General features: G+C 41.1%; 1 protein-coding gene across 1 annotated transcript in view; it reads left to right on the plus strand.

Annotated features, from left to right (window-relative positions):
* HMCN1 (hemicentin 1) overlaps nucleotides 1-6649 on the plus strand; it is a 554195-nt gene that overhangs the window by 109591 nt on the left and 437955 nt on the right. The window lies entirely within an intron of this gene.

Consider the following 6649-nt stretch of genomic DNA (forward strand, 5'->3'; position numbering starts at 1 on the left):
GTTTAGCCTCCATGTGTTTGTGTTTTTTACAGATCTTTTCCTGTAATTGATATCTAGTCTTATAGCGTTGTGGTTGGAAAAGATACTTGATACCATTTCAGTTTTCTTAAATTTACCAAGGATAGATTTGTGACCCAAGATATGATCTATACTGGAGAATGTTCCATGAGCACTTGAGAAAAATGTGTATTCGGCTGTTTTTGGATCGAATGTCCTATAAATATCAATCAAGTCTATCTTGTTTAATGTATCATTTAAAGCTGTGTTTCCTTATTTATTTTCATTTTGGATGATCTGTCCATTGGTGAAAGTGGGGTGTTAACGTCCCCTACTATGATTGTGTTACTGTCAATTTCCGCTTTTATGGCTGTTAGTATTTCCCTTATGTATTGAGGTGCTCCTATGTTGGGTGCATAAATATTTACAATTGTTATATCTTCTTCATGGATCGATCCCTTGATCATTATATAGTGTCCTTCTTTGTCTCTTGTTATAGTTTTTACTTTAAAGTCTATTTTGTCTGATATGAGAATTGCTACTCCAGCTTTCTTCTGATTTCCATTTGCATGGAATATCTTTTTCCATCCCCTCACTTTCAGTCTGTATGTGTCCCTAGGTCTGAAGTGGGTCTCTTGTAGACAGCATATATATGGGTCTTGTTTTTGTATCCATTCAGCCAGTCTGTGTCTTTTGGTGGGAGCATTTAATCCATTTACATTTAAGGTAATTATTGATATGTATGGTCCTATTATCTTTACTTAATTGTTTCCAGTTTGTTCTTGTAGGTCTTTTCCTTCTCTTGTGTTTCTTGCCTAGAGAAGTTCCTTTAGCATTTGTTGTAAAGCTGGTTTGGTGGTGCTGAACTCTCTCAGCTTTTGCTTGTCTGCAAAGGGTTTAATTTCTCCATCAAATCTGAATGAGTTCCCTGCTGGGTAGAGTAATCTTGGTTGTAGGTGTTTCTCCTTCATCACTTTAATTTTTTCTTTATTCTGCTCTGCAGTAGTTATTTCCACTATTTTATCTTCCAGGTCACTTATCCGTTGTTTTGCCTTAGTTATTCTGCTATTGATCACATCTAGAGTATTTTTAACATCATTTATTGTGTTGCTTATCGTTGCTTGCTTCCTCTTTATTTCTTCTAGGTCCTTGTTAAATGTTTCTTGCATTTTGTCTATTCTATTTCCAAAATTTTGGATCATCTTTACTCTCATTATTCTGAATTCTGTTTCAGGTAGACTGCCTATTTCCTCTTCATTTGTTAGGTCTTTGATATTATGTGGAGCTGGGAGGTCTCTTGTGGACCAGTGTTCTGAAGTTGGTTCTCCCACCTCAGGGCATAGCCCTGACGCCTGGCTGGAGCACCAACAGCCTTTAATCGACACGGCTCAGAATAAAAGGGAGAAAATATAGAAAGGAAAGAAAGAAAGGAAGAAAGGAAGGAAGTAAGGAAGAAAGGAAGGAAGGGAGGAAGGAAGGAAGGGAGGAAGTTAGGGAGGAAGGAAGGGAAGAAGGAAGGAGGGAAGAAAGGAAGAAAGAAAGGAAGAAGATAAAATGAAGTAGGATAAAATAGTTATTAAAATAAAAAATAATTATTAAGAAGAAAAATTTTATTAAAAAAAACGGTTCGGTCAGAACCCTAGGACAAATGGTGAAAGCAAAGCTGTACAGACTAAATCTCACACAGCAGCACACACATACACACTCAGAAAAAGAGAAAAAGGGGAAAATAATAGTTTATCTTGCTCCCAAAGTCCACCACCTCAACTTGGGATGATTAGTTGTCTATTCAGGTATTCCACAGATGCAGGGCAGTTCAAGCTGATTGTGGAGCTTTAATCCGCTGCTTCTGAGGCTGCTGGGAGAGACCTCCCCCTCTCCTCTTTGTTCGCACAGCTCCTGGGGTTCAGCTTTAGACTTGGCCCCGCCTCTGCACGTAGGTCATCTGAGGGTGTCTGCTCTTCGCTCAGACAGGAAGGGGTTAAAGGAGCCCCTGATTTGGGGGCTCTGGCTCACTCAGGCCGGGGGGAGGGAGGGGCACGGATGCGGGGTGAGCCTGCGGCGGCAGAGGCCGGCACTAGCCCAAGGCGTGCCTTGCGTTCTCCCGGGGAAGTTGTCCCTGGATCCCGGGACCCCGGCAGTGGCGGGCTGCACAGGCTCCGGGATGGGAGGTGTGGAGAGTGACCTGTGCTCGCACACAGGCTTCTTGGTGGCGGCAGCAGCAGCTTTAGCGTCTCATGCCCATTTCTGGGGTCCGCGCTCATAGCCGCGGCTCGCGCCCGTCTCTGGAGCTCCTTTAAGCGGCGCGCTTAATCCCCTCTCCTCGCGCCCCAGGAAGCAAAGAGGGAAGAAAAAGTTTCTTGCCTCTTCGGCAGGTCCAGACTTCTCCCGAACTCCCTCCACCTAGCCAGCCGTGGCGCACTAGCCCCTTCAGTCTGTGTTCACGCCGCCAATCCCAGTCCTCTCCCGGCTTCCAACCGAAGCCCAAGCCTCAGCTCCCAGCCCCGCCCGCTCCGGCGGGTGAGCAGACAAGCCTCTCGGGCTGGTGAGTGCTGATCGGCACCGATCCTCTGCCGGAATCTCTCCGCTTTGCTCTCCGCACCCTGTTACTGCGCTCTCCTCTGCAGCACTGAAGCTCCCCCCGTCCGCCACCTGCAGTCTCCGCCCGCGAAGGGGCTTCTAGTGTGTGGAAACCTTTCCTCCTTCACAGCTCCCTCCCACTGGTGCAGGTCCCGTCCCTATTCTTTTGTCTCTGTTTTTTCTTTTTTCTTTTGCCCTACCCAGGTACGTGGGGGTGTTTCTTGCCTTTTGGGAGGTCTGAGGTCTTCTGCCAGCGTTCAGTGGGTGTTCTGTAGGAGCAGTTCCACGTGTAGATGTATTTCTGATGTATTTGTGGGGAGGAAGGTGATCTCCGCGTCTTACTCTTCCGCCATCTTCTGTCCGCCCCCCCCGACAGTTATTTTTTTAAATCAAAAGTGGTCTTCTGAAGCATGACATACTCCTTATATTTTTAATAACACGTCACCTTAATGTTCTTTTGCTTTTTAAGATAAGCTGTATGTGGAAAATTGTATCTGTTGATTATCTGTATCAAGAACTTGATTAAAGAGCAAAACATTTGGTTAAAAGAGTAAATTGAAGACTTTCTCAGTTGACTAGTCAGTGTCATCATGCTGATCACGTAGCATGGTCTTTAGCTATAGCGTGGAGGCTCCATGGTAAAATGAAAAGAGCATAAAATAAAGGGTCTGAAGGCCTGGGCTTAACCTTTATTCTTTTTTTTCCCCCTTCTCTCCCTTCTTCGCGTCTTCAGACATTTACTGAGAATCTATTATAGGTACACTGAGACATTTCATCTCCTTGGGCTGACAGTCAAGTGAGGGAGACAAAAAAGCAATGGCAGTCACAGTGTTATGTGGTAGATGCCATCATGTCGCAGTCACACAGTATTGTGGTAGCCTTCAAAGGGACTGGTTGCCTTTGGCTTATCATCCAACCTTCAGTTTTTTGTATAATTATATGTATTCTAACTTCTTCATGAGGTGGTTGTGAGGCTCAAAGGAAGCCACTATATGTTACAAAGTATTGTGAATTGTACTTGCAAATATCGATAGTTATAGGTAATAGCAGTAATTTGATAAAATACAGGGCTGTCATGAAAACTTGATATATAGAATTTAAAAAGAAATTAGTTTTAATAAAGAACGTTTTTGTTTTCTCTAATACGAAATACTAAATTTTCATTTCCTTTTTGAAATCCCCATGGTTCATTCTGAAAAACATTTTTTTCTATGTTAATTAGTACTCCCACACTACCTTTTCCATACTTCTCTTTATGCACTTATTGTATTGTACTGTAATTACATGTTAGTTTTATTTTCTCCACTAGATCTATCAGGACTTTGAGGGCAGAGTTCATGTTTGGTCATCCTTATGTTACCGGTGGCAACCATATATAGTACATGATCAATGGGTGTTTGTTAGATAGATTAGAGAAGGAATTTTCTAGTGAGGTTTCTTTGTGTTTTTAATTATAATATCTACTAGGCAAGATAGATAATTTTCTTTGTTCTAATGATAATATCCAGGCATGTGACAATAAAGAGTTCTAGATATTGTGTGCATCGAATTAGGCACTCCGAATATGGCCTGTCTTGCCCATGGTCCAGAGGAAAGAAGAAAGTTAATAGTGATGTAATCATTGACAGAATGGAGATCTTGGAAAAGAGGAAATGTTAGTGAGGTGTGGAGGTTGCTCAGTGTAGAAAATATTTTTAGATATCTTAAAGTCTTTCTTCACTACCAAAATCTTTCAAGGTCATCTTCTCTGAACCTCAAGTTTTCTTGTCTGTAGATAAGAGAATTGAACCAAATGATCTTTAATGCCCCATCTAGCTTGAGGATTCTGTTTGGAGATTGATGGTTGAATAAAATAGGATATTATCCCTGCCTTCTGTTAAATGTTATTCACCTTCATTCTTCCCATGTCTTTATTATACAGACATCAAACAACATTAAAGCATATTGAAGAAAAGGCAAAACATTCAAGAAGATAGGACTTGAATCAGGCTTTATAGAATAAGAGGTGTATGGGCAGATGAAAGACATGGGGATGGCCATGGATGTGATGAGGAAGAGCAGTAGCTCCATGCTAAGGGGTGTGACGAAGTTGGAAGATTAGATAAATAGAAGAGAGGCCCTGAAATGCCTTGGAGAGTTCCCATTTAATTTTATAAGCAATAGAGGACCATGTTCAGGCAGGAAGAGAAGACAAAGTTGTACCTGTTGAATGTCATCAAAGGCTTGCCAGGGAATGAAACCAATGTGAGAAAAAAGGAAGAGAAGAGGAAATTGCTCATGACACAGCTGGCATAGGGCTCTGTTCAATGAAGAGAAAGACTGGAATGGACACAAGTCCTGAAAGGGAGGAGGGCTGATTTTGCCAAATGGTTATATCATTCAATTCAAAAGAGTTAGAAAAGATGCTTACAACTGGAGGGATGTGGCAGCTCAGCGGGCCTTTACCTCTCCTGCGTATTGCTCATAAGTGATAGAAGATTCATCTCAGCTGTCCAGTGTGATTTGCAAAAATGTATACTAATGAGCTTCAGGAGATATTTCCTATCTTTGTTGAAAACAGGTGGATATTTGAATCTCTCAATAACTAAAAGAAGGCTAATCAGTCCTCCTATTTTAATAGCATCCCTTAATCTCCACTATTGAAGAACAGACATATATCAGGGTTTTTAAAAAAATTATTATTATAGGGAATGTTCTGGCATGTCTGTACTTTTTATTTTCATATAATTGATTTTTTTTCTAGTATTCTTTGTATTTTTTTCTACTTCTTGAGTTTTGAATTCTAGAATTACTTCAGTATTATACCATGTAGGAACATAGAAGCTTGGCTTGACAAGTGCTGCTGACAATTTATATGTCAGGGTGTAACTGCCTAGCATATTCTTTGCTGTTTTGCATTCCTTTGCAAAGTGTGCCTTTGTTTAATCTTGAGGGAGTGGGCTTCTCCGATTTTCCATATACTCAGGACATGACTTTTATACAGCCAGTGACTGTTCTGCTCTGTATAGAATGCAGATGTTTGCATTTTCACACAGTTTCTTCAATCGCCCCTCCATTCCTTTTGCATACTGCAAGGTGTCTAATCTATGGTGAAGGATGGAGACATTTTTTTCATGTAATTTCTAAGAAAAATTACATGGCTTATGACAGGCATATCGTGCTTCCTTTCCAATTTACCTCATTTATTTCTAAAATTCTTTTTATATCACATTATAGAAGGCCTGGCTAATTAATTATTAGCCTTTGAAGTCGTAAAGTCCTTTTCTAGCAGTAAGCATTTGAAGCTAGATAATGTCTTATAAAAACTAAATGTTAAGTATTTTTATAATTTTGTATTGTTATCTTCATTAGATAAAATAGAAAAATTTTCATCCACCCTGGGAATTTAAGGTGATATGTCTGTACACATGATACTTGGATGAATTTTAATACTATTACTTAAATATATGAATGTTTCCTGGGGGAAGTAATTGATACCTGTAAAGGCCAGTTTCTGCTTGTCTATTTTAAAGGTTGATTTTCTGTTTTTAGAAAATAGTCTTGGCACATTAAAATGTTTATTATAAACCTGCTGTATATATCTATATCTATATATTTATATCTGTCTCACTATCGTTCTATCAATCAGTCAATCAATTTAACCCACACTGGTATCTGGGCTCTTTCTCTTCACCTGACTTAGATCTTGGTTTTCCAAGGAATGCAGTGTTTCCCTCACCTGTTTCCACTTGAAACAATGGTTTGTGCAGTACATTAAGGCAGTTATGAGGGTGTCAGTGACCCCAAAGATAATTATGGTGGTCAAAGCCGGCTTAGGAGAATGGTGATAATGATGGACAGCAACACCAGCCATGGTGAAGGAAGTGATAGGGACTGTTTTCTGAACTTTTAATGTCCTCATATCTGTGCTTCTACAAGTTCTTAAAAACTCTCTGGGGGGCTTCCCTGGTGGCGCAGTGGTTGCGCGTCCGCCTGCCGATGCAGGGGAACCGGGTTCGCGCCCCGGTATGGGAGGATCCCACATGCCGCGGAGCGGCTGGGCCCGTGAGCCATGGCCGCTGGGCCTGCGCGT

This window comes from Physeter macrocephalus, chromosome 4, assembly GCF_002837175.3.
Source record: "Physeter macrocephalus isolate SW-GA chromosome 4, ASM283717v5, whole genome shotgun sequence".
Classification (NCBI taxonomy): domain Eukaryota; kingdom Metazoa; phylum Chordata; class Mammalia; order Artiodactyla; family Physeteridae; genus Physeter; species Physeter macrocephalus.